At 37.5% G+C, this 20397-nt stretch overlaps 1 pseudogene; it reads right to left on the reverse strand.

Moving 5' to 3' along the window:
* Positions 1 to 3245: 3245 nt before the first annotated feature.
* On the reverse strand, positions 3246 to 5809 carry LOC116893227 (annotated as a pseudogene).
* Positions 5810 to 20397: the final 14588 nt, after the last annotated feature.

Genomic DNA, 20397 nt, shown 5'->3' on the forward strand with positions numbered 1-20397 from the left:
TATTCAACCTTTTGAGTGTCCTGAAAGTTGTTCAGTATGGTCCACATTCCCAACTTTGTGTGGTTTTACCTGTACTGTGGTGTGCTTTAGTGAGTTGTATTTGCTCTTATAAATAATTCCTCACCCATATTCTGGTATAAAATCCAAATAAAATTCATTGGTTGCCAAATTGCACTCTGGGGTGTGTGTGTGTGTGTGTGTGTGTGTGTGTGTGTGTGTGTGTGGCGTGTGTGTGTGTGTGTGTGTGTGTGTGTGTGTGTGTGTGTGTGTGTGTGTGTGTGTGTTCTGGTGTGTTCAGGGCTTAAGAGTTATATATGGTTGCAGTACCCAAGTAATATTCTTTAATACAACAAAGTTCAAGGCTATATGTGAATATTTTGAAATTTTAAGCCCCTATCACATTCTTCACATTATCTATTCTATTTTTTAATGTAGCAGAAGTAAACAGATGGGTCTTTCTCATAATGTGCAAAATAGATATACATTGCCTAACAAAATTTTCCTAAACTGTTAATGTCTCCAAGGCATTATTACCAACACAAGGTTAATATACAAATATATAAATACCTTACAAAGTTAAAAAACAATAAACTACTTTACCCAATTACAAATGATACAGCAAGCTCAAAAGAGAATTTACCACAGAGGAATTTTTAGTGGCTGAGTAGCACTTAAATAAATGTTAATATCCAAAGTTTTCAGTGAAATGCAAATCAAAGAGTCCTGAGACACCATCTTACATCTGCCAGAATGGGTAAAATTAAAAAAAAAAGAAACCCAAAAGCTCAAGTGGTAGCAAATGCTGTCAAAGAATTATAGCAAGAAAACACTTCTCCATTGCTGGTGAGAATGCAAACTTGTACAACCACCTTGGTTTGCAACCTTTGGTTGCTGTTTTCTCAGAAAACTAGGAATAGTTCTACCTCATGACCCAGCTATACATCTTTTGGTAATATACCAAAAAGATGCCCCACTCTACCACAGGGACACTTGTTCAACTATGTTCATATAAGCTTTATTCATAATACCCCAAAACTGGAAATAACCTAGGCTTCCCTCAAATGAAGAATGGATGAAGAAATTATGGTACACCTGCACAATGGAATACTATTCAGCTAGCAAAAAAAAATCACATCTTGAAAATTTCAAGCAAATGTTTGGAATTTGAGTATCTCCTCTTGAGTGAGATAGGACAGAGTAAAAAGACATGCGTCTTATGTACTCATTTATAAGTGGATATTAGCCATAAAGTTCAGCATATCCATGCTACAGTAAACATACACAAAGAAACTGGGTAATAAGGAGTGCTCAAGGGAGAATGTACCAATATTACACAGATGATGCAACTAAATAGTCTTAGGGAGTCCATTGAGATAGAATTGTGTAGGGAGAGTAAGTGGGGGACAGGGATTTTGGGCCAATATCGGGAGATGGGGTTGGAGAGGCCTGGGAGTGAGAATGGAAATTGGGGAGTAGTTTTTCTGGGACTAGATGTAGGCCTGGTAAGGTTGAGGATACAGGGAATGTACAGTGTTGATTTGGCTGATATTCCAAGTAGTGGGATTACAGAAACTTAATTGGCCACCTGCTGTAGCTAGGCCCAACTTCCAGAGGAAGGAAAGGGACATCAATCCACCTAAGAAAAATTTAACCAAATATTTTTATTGCTTACAATTATGCATAGGGATAAAGATGGAACAGAGACTATGGGAAGAACCAACTAATGACTTTCCCAACTTCTGTGATAGAGCCAAACCTTGCCACTATTAATAATACTCTGTTATGCTTGCACACAGGAACATAGCATAACTGTCTCCTGAGATCCTTCAGACAGCAGCAGATGGAAATAGATGCAGAAACCTACGGCCAAATATCAGATTGAGTTTAGGGAATATTGGAGAGAATTTGGAATTGAAATGTGGGAGCTAGAAGTGTCACAGATGCTATAAGAAAGCCTACACAGTCAAAAAACCAGGGTCCCTAGGGACTCGTGGAGACTAGATCACAAACGATGGAGCATGCTGAGGCTAGAACTAGGCTTTCTTTATAGGAAATGTATAGCTTGGTCTTCATCCGGGTCCTATCATAAGTGAAGGAGCATCTTTCTCCATCGTTGTGTCCTGCCATTGGATTTCTTTTCCCTGTTTAGGTCCCTCACTGGGCCTCAGTGCTAGTCCTGCTGGGACCAGGTGACACAAGGTAGAGAAGTATCCAAGGGGCTGTTGCCCTTCTTTGGTGGAAAGGGGAGGGTTATTAAGGAAAGGAACTTGTGTGAATGGGACTGGGAGAAGAGGAGGGATGGGGGCTGTGATAAGAATGTAAAGTTAATAAAATTAAAGTATTGAAAAATGCATAGCATCTATAGTTTAATAAATTTTAATAAAATTGAAAAGTACAAACGTGATGATGCTGCAATCTTTAGTATCCTAAGGAAAAATCGAGGAAAGAATATTGTGTTTCCAGGTTCTTGAATGATGAGACAAAAATATATGAGAGAGAGAGAGAGAGAGAGAGAGAGAGAGAGAGAGAGAGAGAGATTTTTTTCTTTTTTCTTTTTTTTTTTCAGAGCTGGGGACCAAACCAGGGCCTTGCGCTTGCTAGGCAAGTGCTCTACAACTGAGCTAAATCCCCAACCCCGAGAGTTTTTTTTTAAATAATAGTATTTCTGATAATTTTTACTTCATGGCACGATATATCTTTTCCTATCCCCAAAGAACTTTGAAAAACTATATAAATATAGGAGAAAACCAATCTGATTATTTTGATAAAATATATCCTTTTCATGGTAGAAATTTCATTTTCTAGGCAGGAGTTATAATCCAAACAATAGACAGCCTTCCCTTCCTGAGGAGAATTTCAGAGTCCTGGACTACAAGGTATTCTACATATTGAGGGTATAATCTGAGGAAAATAATATGTGTTATATAAATAAGGACAATATCATAATGATAAAACATCCAGTGATTCACACAAAAAAAAATCCATGGCAAGACCTCATTTAACACACATGTTCCATATTAAATTTTACTATTTTGTTTTGTACAGATAAAATGTATGAATGTATGATGTTTTTTATTAAGAAACATCAAAAAAGTGTAAGGAAAGAGAGAATATCTATCACTGTGTAATGTAAGTCAATAAAAGAAGAAATATCAAACATTTATTTCATGGCAAAGCAAAAGTAGGTGATACTTTAAGTAATTGTGCTACATGTTAAGCATTAAAATTAAGATCACATTTTAGTCTTAAATTGCCAGATCCGTATCTGTAGCCCAATCTATCATTTCCTCAGACATGTACAGCTGTTCTCGACTTGGAAAATGGCCTGAAAATCTTCCTATTTTCATTTTCAGTCCATAATCATTGAGAAAAATCCATGATATAAAACATGTCATACTCTGTATTCTGTTTTAAATTCTGGTTCACGTTGACTAGGTCTCCAGAAGGATTTACAAATTGTAAGTTCTTCAGAAAAGAGAACATCAAAAGCATATTTGTTATTTTAGTTTTAACTCTGCTTACCTACAGAACAGAAAGTACTAAGTTCAGAATATCTCCAATTTTTAGTATCCTTTACAAAATCTAACTTTACCAGAAGTATTCAGTACTAAAAAAATAAATTTCATTTAGAGTAAATTTCCACTATGTTTACCAATACAACTTTATTGGTGGATTTGATGCTCTAAAATGAACACTCCTGAATTTTATGTTTGGAGATTAATAACACATTCTCTATTTTTTCTGTGATAATGTTATTTGATCACAAGCAATGGAATTGAAATTCTTAATAGGTGAAAATATTGAAAAAGTACTTGATACTATTTGCGATCTACTTAGTAAGTTGATCAGCAACTTTTCAATAATATAAAAGACTAGTTATTTTATCATTGCTATTTAATAATTTCATGAGAAAAATTAAAACATGAGACACATGTGTGATTTAAATATCTGGACAAAATTTCATGAGTTTAGATTATGAATGCTTACTTACATACCAGTGTTGGCTGTGCCATAATTTATGACACTAACATGATCTGAGCCTATGCTATGTTAGAGTAGAGAACTATATACATTTATGGGACAAATTACTTATTTATATGGTTTTAGACCATGTGGTTTTATTAAGAATTAAAACTCTATTATGTACATGCCATTTAGTGAAGAATCATTACCTTCCAAGAGTCAAATTCCAGTTCTTTCCCTGCATTCTCTGACCACGTGTCTACTTGTTGTACAAGCATCTCATGGAGTGAGTGGGCCACAGCATACACATCATTGTATAAGTTATAACATTTTTCACCCATGGGCATTAGAAATGGTGGCCTGAGAATCCATTTAAATACAATTTGGGTTGGGCAATTCTTCATCTTCTTACAATTAGTTGGTTGCAAAGAATATCTAAAATAATTCCACCATAGTTTGGCAAAGGAAAATTTACTACTGTAGCTTGAAAGGCGTATTGTTTGGATAAATTGTTTAGAACCAGATACATGAGGATGCTGGTGTGATAAAATTAAAGTCTCAGGGGAGGAATTTATCAAGAAATCTCTTTTAATTGTGATCACATCGAACTGTGACAAAATAAAATAGATTCTCCAAATGTTTTCGAATTTCCTCATGATGAAGTTAAACTGTACAGTAGAAATTTTGTTTCCATAAACTATCACAACTTTTGCTGATTACATTGTAATTTGTTTATAATACATACACATACTTTAAAGAATATCTCCTTAACATTTTGGATAATAATTATAAATTATAAAGCTGACAGTGTTTCTTTCAATTTTTGCTCTTAATTCAGAAAGTAATTGAATTCCATAGTCAACATTTGTAATGATTACTCATTTCCAGTTCCATCTGAAGTGAACAGCTAGGGACACCATGGCTAGTAGTAGAGATGTTTCCTTGGGAGCTATCTGGGAGAGATGAGGATATTGTTCTTTATCACTCAGAAGAAGATGAAAATTACCACTGGAAAGCTGAAAGATATAGAACAAAGTCAACAATATGAATATGATAGAATGCACAAGGATCTCCCTAAATCTGTGTGTGTTTGAACAAAGGCTAGTCATGTTAGAAAGTGTTTATTCTTCATCTCATTATTACAATTATATCCAACTTCTTGTGTTCCTCTAAACAAGTACAAATAAACTAAATCTACTGGTATAACATTTCACATTACTGCTGTCTCCCATGGATATTTACAATAAAGTTGTTTTGTTTGCCACAAAACATATTTCTGTATTTATGCTTGACAGACCAGATAAGCCCTTTCTCTGCCCTTTAACCTGCCTTTGTACTCAAAAAGTCAGACTGAGGTGAGACAGAATTTCTTTAAAATTAATCCATCATGACTTATTTCTGGAATTTTGGAGACTTACAGAAATGGTCCAAGTTTTGTATATACTGCCCATATAGGTGCTGTAAGTACAATTAAACATCTTTTTTTTTGATTTGTGCAGTAGTAATTTGTCATCTCCGTCTCCATCCCACAGAAAGGAGTGACACCATGACGTTCTTCTCAAAGCAGTTTATTCAGGAACCTTTCTTTCTGCATGCAAGCAGCAATCTCTCTTTTCCCTTTCTTCTCTCCTCCTCCCCTTCACCCCCAAGCACACTCCCATATATCCTCCCTCAACTCTGCCTCCTCAGTTCAGACTGCGTAATCTCAGTTCATAGGTCCATGTCACATGGCCTGATTTTGCATCATGGTGCGCCTGCGCAGCTCTCACACTGGACGTGGCTATTTTCAGGTGTGTGAGGAAGTCAGGTGCTAGTCATGAGGCTTAGTTGCAGTCCCGGGCGCCATCTTGGGACTGCCGCCACACCCGCTCCCCACAGTAATTAGGAATAAGTTCCTGTTTCAAGACCAGACCACTTTTTTTTTTTATCATGATTTTATGGGCCACATTCAGTCTTTACTAGCAGAGAAATATTGGGTAAAATATATAGGTTCTTATTTATTTCTTCCATGGCAAAATAAACAGAGAAAATCAAATGGTTGGTCTTATGTGTCACTATGAGAACAGAACAGTGGAGAGTATATTTTCTAAAACTATAAAATCTCCAGCCAGAAAAAAATCTAGCATACAGAGAGGAAATTAACAAAAAATCCCATAGTTTTGTACATGTTTTATCTGACAGGAAAGGGAATATAACATAAGTTTACTTTACATTTTCTAAATACCTACAAAATAAATTCCTGGTGTTTTATACGGCCTATGAACACACATCAAATATGTCCTTCTTAAAAGAGGGAACAAAAATATTCAGAAGAAGGAATATGGACACAAATTTTGGAGAAGAGAATGAAGAAATGGATATTCAGAGCTTGTGCCTCCTGGGGATCCAGCCACCAAACCTAGACAATATTGATGAAGCCCAGTACATGAGGACAGGAGCATGATATAGTTGTCTCCTGGGAGGCTCAGCCAGAGCATGAAAAATAAAGATGCAAATACAGCAAACCATTGAACTGAGAATGGGTTCCCCATTAGAGCAGTAGGAGAAAGGATTGAAGGAGCTAAAGGGGCTTGCAACCCCATAAGAAAAAAACAATACCAACCAACCAGAGCTCCCAGGGATTAAACCACTACCCAAAGAGTTCACATGGGCAGACCCATGGCTTCAGCTGCATATGTACCAGAGGATGGTATTCTTGGGCACCAATGGGAGGAGAAGGCCTTGGAGAATCCCACAGTGTAGGGGATTGTTAGGGTGGAGTGACAGAAGAGGGGGTGGTTGGGGAGGGGAACACCCTTATAGTAGAAGGGGAAGGGGGATGGGATAGGGAGCTTATGGTTGGGAAACCCCGGGAAAGGGAATAACATTTGAAATGTAAATAAAAAATATCCAATAAACATACATTAAAAAAATTGTCCAAGAGAAATCCCGCCCGATATTCACGTCTACTGACATGGATGTAATTATTAGGGATATGAAGGAATAGGTTAGTCATGTAAACGTTATTGTCCCTTATTTGTTACCTGAACATATGAACTCAGATTTCAAGGCCAAGGAGAGAGAGTGCTTGAGAAACCCTTGATCATGTAAAGGCTTATTTCACCAGTGTAGTGGAATGCCAAGGCATTGAGGCGGGAGTGTGTGTGTGTGTGGCAGTAGGAGCATCTTCATAGAAGCAGAGGGAGAGGGAGGGGGGATGGGAGAGTGATAAATTGGATAACATTTGAAATGTAAGTACATAAAATATCTGAAACAAACAAATCCAGAGGCAAACAAGGAACAAAAAGTAAATTGCTAAGAGAACTATATGTGTCCTTTAGTAATAACTAGAGTAAAAAAAAAGTGACACCTAGATGAGTTCACACAAAATTAAAACATGAGATTTTCCCTATCTGACTCTATATGCTGCATATTTTCTCGGGTAGATATGAAAGAGATGGTCTCTTTGATCTCTGTTTTTTTTATTTTCTTTCTTCCTTCTTTCCTTTCTTCCTTTCTTTCTTTCTTTCTTTCTTTCTTTCTTTCTTTCTTTCTTCCTTTTATTTTTTTGTTATTTGAGTAGCCACAAATACTTTTGAAGAATAAAAGACATGGAACATTTTCTATTAGAAAGTATAATTTGAATTTAAACTTTTCATAATCTTAGTTTGCAAGCTGATTACCTAGGAAATCTTAGAATAGTAAGTTTTAAATTTCATTTTTCTTCCTGGCAGGTTAAACAACAGATTGAGTTCACTTAATATCATTCTTAAATGATTGCAAGGTGTAATAACCTTTACTGTTATGTTGAATAAGAATTCCAGTCTATTATAATATAAGAGCTATTTCTATAATGATTCATTATTACAATATGCATAAGTCCTAGCTTATATTTAGTTTGAATTAACATTGAAAGTTAATTCTAGACATTTTTAGTTTTTCCTCGTCTTGGTAAGTTCCTTTATGGAAGATGTCCTCAGGGATATGTATAAGCAAGAGGTAGCAAGAATTTTCCGTATAAAGGAGTGAAAAGTCTCACTATAAAAGACAGATAAAGAACTCAGTGTGTGTGGCTATGCGTATTACCCATTGAACATTGTTCTTCTTATTATAATTTGTTTAGAATACCATTTCAAAAAATGTTTTTGCCATTCAGTTGCTTTAGATTATTTTCTAGTTGCTATATTATATTTTACTGGTCTGACTGTCATATCTTTAAAAAATTTAATACTTTCCCTTTTAGTTTTTTGGTTTCATTATTTTTGTAAGATGCTTTGATTATATTCATCTTTTTCTCTATTTCTTTCTGTTTCCACATATATTATCCACACAAGTGTGTCCTTTATTTTTTATAGCCATTAAGTCTACTACTTGCTGGAAAATTATTTTAAATAACTGATTTTTCAATGAAATATTGTCACTCACTTTATTATGGTATGAACTTTTATAAAAAAATAAAAAATCTATTTTTCCTTCCATGGTGTAAATTTTTTATTCATTAATACAAATGATGAAATTGTGTATACAGTTCTCACCTTTATATTTGGATGTGGTCTTTTTTGGATTTGCAAGGTTTTGTACTCCCCCAGTACAGTCCCTCGGATTTTGTACTTGCCCTGGTGTGTCTAAAAAAATGTTTTATTATAGACATTTACCACCCCTCTGTAATTTATATTTAATCTGCTCAGATTACTGCAGTAATTCCTGTATCCTGAAGAACATGGATTAACTATGATATCCTCAACCTTGAACATTATATAGTTTTAATATTCACCCCTTCAGTTAAATCATTTCTCTCTGTTAATTATCATATACAAAAAAATAGAAACTTTCCAGGTATGTGTTGAGAACTCTCCTGCCCACATAGGAAGCAGTAGTCCAACATAGTCTTCATGGAGGTCTCCCAACAGTTGAAGCAAGGGCTATCCTGTTTTGCCTGCCTATGTTTCCTGTTCCCCTATATGGCCTGCCTTATGTACTTACTCTTGCAGTGACTTGATATTCCAGGATGGGAAGGATACTTAGGATAATGGGCCTCCCTTTCTCAGAGGAAAAGGTATCTCAATTAGGGTTTTACTGATGAGAGGAGATACCATTGCCAAAGAAATTCTTATAAGGACATATAGTTGGGTCTGGCTTACAGGTTAAGAAGCTCAGTCCATTATCGTCAAGGTGGGGATATAGCAGCATCCAGATGGTGTATGGGGAGCTGAGAGTTCAACATCTTGTTCCAAATGTAAACAGGAGAAGACTGACTGCCTTATAGGTGGCTAGGACAGGGATCTTAAATCTCATGCTAACAGTGACACACTTCACCTAACAAGGCCATATCTCCAATTAGTGCCAATCGCTGGGCCAAGCATATTCAAACCACCACATTATATTATCTGGCCCCCATAGGCTTGGCCAAATGTATGAATCTATGGGGGATCTGTCTAAGCATAGAATCATGCAAAATATACTTAAACCAACCTCAAAAGTTCCCACAGTTTATAGTAGTCTCAAGTTAAAAGTCCAAACTCCAAAGTCAACAACAATATCAGCTAGCGTGACCCTCCAGAGCATTTAGGGACTAAACCACCCACTAAAGATTACACTTGGCGTGGGGCATGGTTCCAGCTGCATATGTAGCAGAGAATAGCATTGTCTAGCATCAATAGGAATAGAAACCCTTTGACCTTTGAAGGCTATTTTTCCTTCTGTATGGGAATCCCAGCGTGTTTAGGTGGGACTACATGTGTGTGTGGGGGAGCATCCTCCTAGAAGCAGGGGGAGGACAGATGAGAGAGAAGGGAGCCTGGAAAGGGGATAACATTGAAATGTAAATACATAAACTATCCAATAAAAAAGAGAGAATATTATGTACAGAAGATAGCTTAGAAGATACTGACACAATGGTCAAAGAAAATTCAAAACATAAAAAGCTTCTAACCCAAAATATCCTGGAAATCAGGGACAGAATGAGAAGACCAAATCTAAGAAAGAGGAATAGAAGAGAGCAAATATTGTCAGGTCAAAGGACTGTCTTCAACAAAAATCATAGAAGATAATTTCCCTAATCTAAAGACAGAGATGGCCATAAATGTACAAGAAGCTTATAAAGGATCAAATAGATTGAGCCAGGAAAGGAAATACTCATATCACATTATATCAAACACTAAATGCACAGTATAAAGAAAGAATATTTAAAGCTGCAAGAGAATAAAGGTGAGTAATATTTAAAGGTAGACCTGTCACAATGATACACAAGACTTCTCAACAGGAACCCTAAACCATAATATTAAGGACAGAGATCATGCAGCTCCTGACAGTATACAAAATTCCAGCCAATGCTAATATACTCAGAAAAACTCTTAATAAATATACATGATGGAGAAACCAAAATATTTCAGGACAAAACCAAATTTAAACAATATCTTTCTACTAATCCTGCCCTACAGAGGGTTCTAGAAAAAAAAAAAAAACTCCAAGAAAGCAGGATACATGCATCAAAGAAAAACAAGATATTAATCATCTCACATAAAGCATAAAGAATAGAATCACATGCAAATAATGCACCTACAGCAATAAACATACAATCATCTGTCTTCAGTATCTCCAACATCAACAGACTCAATTCCCCAATAACAAGACTTAAGTTAACAGACCAGATATGCTAATAGGATCCAGCCTTTCCTTACATACAAGATACACACCTCAATAAAACAAACAAACAAACAAACAAACAAACAAACAGACACTACCTTAGTGTAAAAGGCTGGAAAAATGTTTCCAAGTATATGGTTCCAAAAAAGAAGCTGGAGATTCCATCCTAATATCCAATAAAATAGATTTTCAGCCAAGAGCTGTCAAGCAAGATTAAAGGAAAAAATCCAGCAATGGTAAATCTCAATTCTGAACATCCATGTCCCAAATGTAAAGTCACCCACATTCATAAAATAATGTTTATTAATACTTGTCTTAGTCAGGGTTTCTATTCCTGCAAAACATCATGGGCAAGAAGCACACTGAAGGAAAGGATTTACTCAGCTTACTTCTGCGTTGCTGTTTCATCACAAAAAGGAAGTCAGGACCAGGACGGGAACTCAAGTAGGCCAGGAAGCATTAGCTGATGCAGAGGCCATGGAGGTATGTTTCTTACTCACTTGCTTCCCCAGGCTTGTTCAACTTGCCCTCTTATAGAACCCAAGACCACCAGCCCAGAGATGACTCCACCTACAATGGGCTGGGTCATCCACCCTTGATAAACAATTGAGAAAATGCCTTACAGATGGATCTCAGGAAGGCATTTCCACAACTGATGCTCCTTGCTTGTGTCAAGTTGACACACAAAACTAGTCAGTTCAATCCTCAAAACACACATCCAACATCATACTATAGTGGGAGATTTCAATGCCAGACTCTTACCAATGGACAGGTCATTGAAACAGAAATTAACAGAGACACAGTGAAATGAATAGAGGTTATGAACCAAATTGATTTATGATTTAATGTATATATATATATATATATATGACATTTCATTCTAAAACAAAATAACGCATGGAACCTTCTCCAAAATTGACCATATAATTGGTCACAAAGCAAGGCTTAAATGATTCAAGAAAATTGAAATAATCCCACACATCCTATCAGATCACCACATACAATAACAAGAACAGCAACAACAACAACAAATAAGAAAACCCACATACAAATGGTAAGTTCTTCTCAATGATAACTTGATCTGGAGATAAAAAGAAAAATATTAAACACTCCTAGAATTCACTGAAAATAATTACACAGCATAACCTATCTTATGGGTCACAAAGCAGTTTAGGGAGGAATGTTAATAACACTAAGTGCCCTGGTAAAGAATTTAGAGATTTCTAATATTAGCAACTTAACTGCACAACTGAAAGCTTGAGAACAAAAAGAAGCAAACACACTCAAGAGAAGAAGGCAGGAAATAGCCAAAATTCATAAATGAAATCAACCAAACAGAGTCAAAGAGAATGATACAAAGAACCAATAAAACTAAAAGCTGGTTCTTTGAGAAAATTACCAAACTAGGTAAAACCCTAGACAATCTAAATAAAGGGTATAGATACAGTATCCAAAAGAACAAAATCCAGAGACTGCCCTAACTGGGGCATTCATACCATATAGAGCTACCAAACCCAGACAATATTACAGTTGCCAAGAAGTGCATGCTGACAGGAACCTGATATAGCTGTCTTCTGAGATGTTCTGCCAGAACTTGACAAATGCAGAGGCAGATGCTTGTAGCTAATTACTGAACTGAGAATGGAGTCCGCAATGAAGGAGTTAGAGAAATGACTGAAGTAGCTTAATGGCTTTCAACCTCAGGAGAAGAAAAACAGTATCAACCAACCAGACCCCTAGAGCTCCCGGGGACTAAACCACCATCACAAGAGAACACAGGGATGGATGGACTTAAGGCTCCATTTGAATATGTAGCACAGAATTGACTTGTTGGGCATCAGTGGGAGGAGAGGTTCTTGGTCCTGTCAGGGCTTGATGCCCCAGTGTAGAGAAATGTCAGGGCAGGGCAGGGAGGTGGGAGGGAGTGGATGGGTGGGTGAGGGAGCAACCTCATAGAGGTAGGGGTGAGGGAGTATGGGATAGTGAGATTCTGGATGGGAAACCAGGAAAGTGGAATACATTTAAAATGTAAATAAAACCATATTCAATAAAAGAATCAAAAAGAGAAAGAAATGAAAGGGGAAACATAGCAGAAGCAGATGGAATCCAAAAAAAAAATACCACAAAAATATATACTGAACAAAAATTGGAAAAGATAGGGGGAATGGATGATTTCCTAGACAGTTAACACAAACCAAAGTTAAATCAATAGTAGATAAAGGATCAAAACATGACCACATCTCCTCAGTAAATAGAAATCTCATTAAAAACCTCTCAACCAAGAAAGGCCTAAGGACAGATGGCTTTAGTGAAGAACTATATCATACATCCAAAGAAGAGATAACACTCACACTCTACAAACTATTCCAGAAAACAGAAACAGAAGGAACACTGCCTAATTCAATCTATGAAGCCACAATTACTCTGACACATAAACCACACAAGATCCCAACCAGAAAAGAAAATTTGAGACCAATTTCTCTTATAACTATCAATTCAAAAGTACTCAGAAAAATTCTCTCCAACTGAATCCAAAAACACATCAAAATTATCATTTAACATGATCAAGTAAACTTTCTCTTAGGTATTCAAGGTTGGTCCAATAGTAAAAAATCTAGAACTTCACTGACCCCAGCACACAGCTCACTGCTTCCAAACCCCTTGGGAGAGAGAGCTCACACCCTGAGAGGTAGGCACTCCTGAGACTGCAGAGCAGGAGAGAACACAAAGACTGCCCACCTCTACCCACATCCCTGGCCCAAGAATAAACTGCATAAGGCCTCTGGGAACCAGAAGATAGGGGCACTTGAGCAGCAGGTCCTCTGCATTCCAGACACCGCCTGGACCTGAAGGGACCTGGTCAACAGTTCTCTGCACCCAAATCCCGTGAGAGGGAGAGCTAAACCATCAGAGGGTCAGACATGCCTGGGAAGCCAGAAGAGACTACACTCTGCCCACATTTCTGACTCCAGAGGAAAACACCTAACGCCATCTGGGACTCTGGTGCACTGGTGGCTCCCAGGGAAAAGGCAGCACAGGCCCTCCTGGTTGCCGCCCTCACAGAGAGCTCAAAAGCAGCCCCCCACGAGCAACTTGAGCCACAGGACCACAGGTAAGACCAACTTTTCTGCTCCAAGAGACCTGCCTGGTGGACTCAGGACATAGGCCCACAGGAACAGCTGAAGACCAGTAGACAGGAAAGACTACACGCTTGAAAGCAGAACACTCTGTTCCCATAACTGGCTGAAAGAAAACAGAAAAACAGGTCTACAGCACTCCTGACACACAGGCATATAGGACACTCTAGCCACTGTCAGAAATAGCAGAACAAGGTAAGACCACAGACAACCTGATGGCAAGAGGCAAGGGCAGGAACCCAAGCAACAGAAACCAAGACTATATGGCATCATCAGAGCCCAATTCTCCCACCAAAGCAAACACTGAATATCCAAACACACCAGAAAAGCAAGATCTAGATTTAAAATCACATTTGATCATGATGCTGGAGGACTTCAAGAAAAGACATGAAGAATTCCTGAGAAAAGCAGGAAAACACAAGTAAACAAGCAGAAGCCTATAGAGAGAAATCAAAAAATCCCTGAAAGAATTACAGGAAAACACAATCAAACAGGACAAGGAATTAAAAATGGAAATAGAAGCAATAAAAAAAAGCACAACGGGAAACAACCCTGGATATAGAAAACCAAAGGAAGAGACAAGGAGACATAGATACGAGCATCACCAACAGAATACAAGAGTTAGAAGAGAGAATCTCAGGAGCAGAAGTTTCCATATAAATCATTGACACAATGGTCAAAGGTAATGTAAAACGGAAAAAGATACTGGCTCAAAACATACAGGAAATCTAGGACTCAATGAGAAGATCAAACCTAAGGATAATAGGTATAGAAGAGAGTGAAGACCCCCGGAACAAAGGAACAGTAAATATCTTCAACAAAATCATAGAAGAAAACTTCCCTAACCTAAAGAAAGAGATGCCCATAAATATACACGAAGCCTACAGAACTCCAAATGGAGTGGACCAGAAAAGAACTCCTCCTGTCACATAATAGTCAAAACACCAAATGCACAAAATAAAGCAAGAATATTAAAAGCAGCAAGGGAAAAACGTCAAGTCACACATAAAGGCAGACCTATCAGAATCACAATAGTCATCTCACCAGAGACTTTGAAAGCCAGAAGATCCTGGACAGATGTCAAACAGACCCTAGGAGAACACAAATGCCAGCCCAGGTTACTGTATCCTGCAAAACTCTCAATTAAAATAGATGGAGAAACCAAGATATTCCATGACAAAACCAAATTTACACAATATCTTTTTACAAGTCCAGCACTACAAAAGATATTAAATGGTAAAGCCCAACATAATGAGGCAAGCTACCCCCTAGGAAAAGCAAGAAACTAATCGTCTTGGCAACAAAACAAAGAGAGGAAAAGCACACAAACATATTCTCACATCCAAATATGAATATAACAGCAAGCAATAATCACTATTCCTTAATATCTCTCAACATCAATTGTCTCAACTCCCCAATAAAAAGACATAGATTAATAAACTGGACACACAGTGAGTACCCTGCATTCTGCTGCCTACAGTAAACACACCTCAGAGAAAAAGACAGACACTGCCTCAGATTGAAAGTCTGGAAAACAACTTTCCAAGCAAATGGTCAGAAGAAGCAAACTGGAGTAGCCATTCTAATATCGAATAAAATCAATTTTCAACTAAAAGTCATCAAAAAAGATAAGGAAGGACACTTCATATTCATCAAAGGAAAAATCCACCAAGATGAACTCTCAATCCTAAATATCTATGCTCCAAAATCAAGGGCACCTACATACATAAAAGAAACCTTACTAAAGCTCAAAGCGCACACTGCACCTCACACAAAAATAGTAGTAGATCTCAACACCCCACTCTTATGAATGGACAGATAATGGAAACAAAAATTAAACAGAGACATAGACAGACTAAGAGAAGCCATGAACCAAATGGACTTAACAGATATTTATAGAACATTCTATTCTAACACAATAGGATATACCTTCTTCTCACCACCTCATGGCACTTTCTCCAAAATTGACCATATAATTGGTCTTAAAACAGGCCTCAACAGATTCAGAAAGGTAGAAATAATCCCATGTGTCTTATCAGACCACCAAGGGCTAAAGCTGGTCTTCAATAACAATAAGGGAAGAACGCTCACATATACATGGAAGTTGAACAATGTTCTACTCAATGATATCTTTGACAAAGAAGAAATAAATAAAGAAATTAAAGACTTCTTAGAATTTAATGAAAATGAAGGTACAACATACCAAAACTTATGGGCACAACAAAAACTATGCTAAGAGAAAAACTCATAGCTCTGAGTGCCTGCAGAAAGAAACAGGAGAGAGCATATATCAGCAACTTGACAGCACACGTAAAAGATCTAGTACACACAAAAAAGGCAAATTCACCGAGGAGGAGTAGAAAGCAGAAAATAATAAAACTCAGAGCTGAAATCAACCAAGTGGAAACAAAAAGGACCATACAAAGAATCAACAGGACCAAAAGTTGTTTTTTTTGAGAAAATAAACAAGATAGATAAACTATTAGGCAGACTAATGAGAAGAGACAGAGAGTCTGCCCAAATTAACAAAATCAGAAATGAAAAGGGAGACATAACTATAGAATCAGAAGAAATTTAAAAAAATCATCAGATCCTGCTACAGAAGTGTATAAAAACAAAACTTGAAAATCTGCAAGAAATGGACAATTTCCTAGACAGATACCAGGTACCGAAGTTAAATCAGGAACTGATAAACCCTTTAAACAACCCCATATCTCCTAAAGAAATAGAAGCAGTTATTAAAGGTCTCCCAACCAAAAAGAGCCCAGGTCCAGACGGGTTCAGTGTAGAAGTCTATCAGACCTTCATAGAAGATCTCATACCAATACTATCCAAACTATTCCACAAAATTGAAACAGACAGAGTGCTACCGAATTCCTTCTGTGAAGCCACAATTACTCTTATACCTGAGCCACGCAAGGACCCAACACAGAAAGAGAACTTCAGACCAATTTCCCTTATGAATATCAACGCAAAAAATACTCAATAAAATTCTGCCAAACCGAATCCAAGAGCACATCAAAACAATCATCCACCATGATCAAGTAGGCTTCATCCCAGGCATGCAGGGATGGTTTAATATACGGAAAACCATCAACGTGAACCATTATATAAACAAACTGAAAGAACAAAATCACATGATCATTTTATTAGATGCTAGAAACATTTGACAAAATTCAACACCCCTTCATGATAAAAGTCCTGGAAAGAACAAGAATTCAAGGCCCATACCTAAATATAGTAAAAGCCATATACAGCAAACCAGTTGTTAACATTAAACTAAATGGAGAGAAACTTGAAGCAATCCCACTAAAAACAGTGACTAGACAAGGCTGCCCACTCTCTCCCTACTTATTCAATATAGTTCTTGAAGTTCTAGCCAGAGCAATCAGATAACAAAAGGAGATCAAAGGGATACAGATTGGAAAAAAAAGTCAAAATATCACTATTTGCAGATAATATGATCGTATATTTAAGTTATCCCAAAAGTTCCACCAGAGAACTACTAAACCTGATAAACACCTTCAGCAAAGTGGCTGGGTATAAAATTTACTCAAATAAATCAGTAGCCTTCCTCTGCACAAAAGAGAAACAAGCCGAGAAAGAAATTAGGGAAAGGACACCCTTCGTAATAGTCCCAAATATTATAAAATACCTCGGTGTGACTTTAACCAAACAAGTAAAAGATCTGTATGATAAGAACTTCAAGGCTTTGAAGAAAGAATTGAAGAAGACCTCAGAAGATGGAAAGATCTCCCATGCTCATGGATAGGCAGGATTAATATAGTAAAAATGGCTATTTTACCAAAAGCGATCTTCAGATTCAATGCAATCCCCGTCAAAATACCAATCCCATTCTTCAGAGTGTTAGGCAGTAAAATTTGCAAATTCATGTGGAATAACAAAACACAGAATAGCTAAAACTGTACTCAACAATAAAAGTACTTCTGGGGGAATCACTATCCCTGAACTCAAGCAGTATTACAGAGCAATAGTGATAAAAAACTGCATGGTATTGGTACAGAGACAGACAGATTGACCAATGGAATAGAATTGAAGACCCAGAAATGAACCCACACACCTATGGTCACTTGATTTTTGACAAAGGAGCCAAAATCATCCAATGGAAAATAGATAGCATTTTCAGCAAATGGTGCTCGTGCAACTGGAGGTCAGCATGAAGAAGAATGCAGATCAATCCATGCTTATCACCCTGTACAAAGCTTGAGTCCAAGTGGATCTAGGACCTCCACATCAAACCAGATACACTGAAATTAATAGAACAAAAATTGGGGAAGCATCTTGAACACATGGGCACTGGAGAAAATTTCCTGAAGTAAACACCAATGGCTTATGCTCTAAGATCAAGATATGACAAATGGGATCTCATAAAACTCCAAAGTTTCTGTAAGGCAAAGGACACTGTTGCTAGAACAAAACAACAACCAACAGATTGAGAAAAGATCTTTACCAATCCTACAACTGATAGAGGGCTTATATCCAAAATATACAAAAACTCAAGAAGTTAGACCACAGGGAGACAAATAACACTATTAGAAAATGGGGTTCAGTGCAAAACAAAGAATTCACAGCTGAGGAATGCCGAATGGCTGAGAATCACCCAAAGAAATGTTCAACATCTTTAGTCATATGGGAAATGCAAATCAAAACAACCCTTAGATTTCACCTCACACCAGTGAGAATGGCTAAGATCAAAAGCTCAGGAGCCAGCAAATGCTGGCAAGGACGTGGAGAAAGAGGAACACTCCTTCATTGTCGGTGGGATTGCAGACTGGTACAACCATTCTGGAAATCAGTCTGGAGGTTCCTCAGAAAATTGGACATTGAACTGCGTGAGGATCCAGCTATACCTCTCTTAGGCATATACCCAAAAGATGCCCCAACATATAAAAAAGACATGTGCTCCACTATGTTCCTAGCAGCCTTATTTATAATAGCCAGAAGCTGGAAAGAACCCAGATGCCCTTCAAGAGAGGAATGGATACAGAAAATGTGGTACATCTACACAATGGAATATTACTCAGCTATCAAAAACAACGACTTTATGAAATTCGTAGGCAAATGGTTGGAACTGGAAAACATCATCCTGAGTGAGGTAACCCAATCACAGAAAAACACACATGGTATGCACTCCTTGTAAGTGATTATTAGCCCAAATGCTTGAATTACCCTAGATGCACAGAATACATGAAACTCAGGAAGGATGACCAAAATGTGAATGCTTCACTCCTTCTTTAAAAGGGTTACAAGAATACACTTGGGAGGGAATAGGGAGGCAAAATTTAGAACAGAGGCAGAAGGAACACCCATTCAGAGTCTGCCCCACATGTGGTCCATACATATGCAGCCACCCAATTAGAAAAGATGGATGACGCAAATAAGTGCAGGTCGACAGGAACCGGATGTAGATCTCTCCTTAGAGACACAGCCAGAACACAGCAAATACATAGGCGAATGGCAGCAGCCCCTGAACTGAGAACGTGATCCCCATTGAAGGAACCTTAGAAAGGACTGAAAGAGCTTGAAGGGGCTTGACACTCCATATGAACAACAATGCGTACCGACCAGAGCTTCCAGGACTAAGCCACTACCCAAAGACTATACATGGACTGACCCTGGTCTCCAACTGCATAGGTAGCAATGAATAGCCTAGTAAGAGCACCAGTGGAAGGGGAATCCCTTGGTCCTGCCAAGACTGAACCCCTAATGTATGTGATTGTTTGGGAGAGGGTAGTAATGGGGGGAGGATTGGGAGATGAATAACCATATAGAAAGTGAGACTTAGGGGTTAGGGGGATGTTGGCCTGGAAACTGGGAGGGGGAATAACAATCAAAATGTAAATAAGAAATACTCAAGTTAATAAAGATGGGGAAAAAACTACATTTCACTACAGTATATAAAGAAACTCAAAGAATAATCACATAATCATCTCCTTAGATGATGAATAAGCTTTTGTCAAAATAGAACACCCCTTCATGTTAAAAGTATTGGACAGATCATGAATTCAAGGTCCATACCTAAACATAAAAAAGAGCATATAGCAATCTAACAGCCAATATCAGCTTAAATGGAGAAATACTTGAAGCATTCTCACTAAATCTGGGACAAGAAAAGGATGCCCACTCTCCCCATACATATTTAATATAGTACATGAAGTTCTAGCTAGAGCAAAAAGAGAACAAATGGAGATCAAGGGGATACGAACTTTTAAGGTAATTAGGAAAAAACACCCTTCACAATGGTCACAAATAATATAAATTTCCTGGGGTAACTCTAAACAAAGAAATGAAAGATCTTTATGAAAATAACGTCCAGCCTCTCAAAAAAGAACTCAAAGAAGACATCAGAAAATTGAGAGATCTCCCATGCCCATGGATTAGTAGAATTAGCATAGTAAAAGTGGCCATAGTACCAGAGGCAATCTACAGATTCAATGCAATATCCATCAACCCCCCCCCCAAATTTCTATGGTAAAACAAACACAAAAACAACAACGATGACAACAATGACAATGATGATGAGGATGATGAGGATGACTAGATGAGGATGGCAACAAAGATGACAAAAACAATGACGGAGAAAACCATTCTTAACAATAAAAGAACTACAGGGGGTATCATCATCTCTGACAGAGAAATAGTGCTTAAATAC

The sequence above is a fragment of the Rattus rattus genome, chromosome 2 (genome assembly GCF_011064425.1).
Source record: "Rattus rattus isolate New Zealand chromosome 2, Rrattus_CSIRO_v1, whole genome shotgun sequence".
NCBI lineage: Eukaryota > Metazoa > Chordata > Mammalia > Rodentia > Muridae > Rattus > Rattus rattus.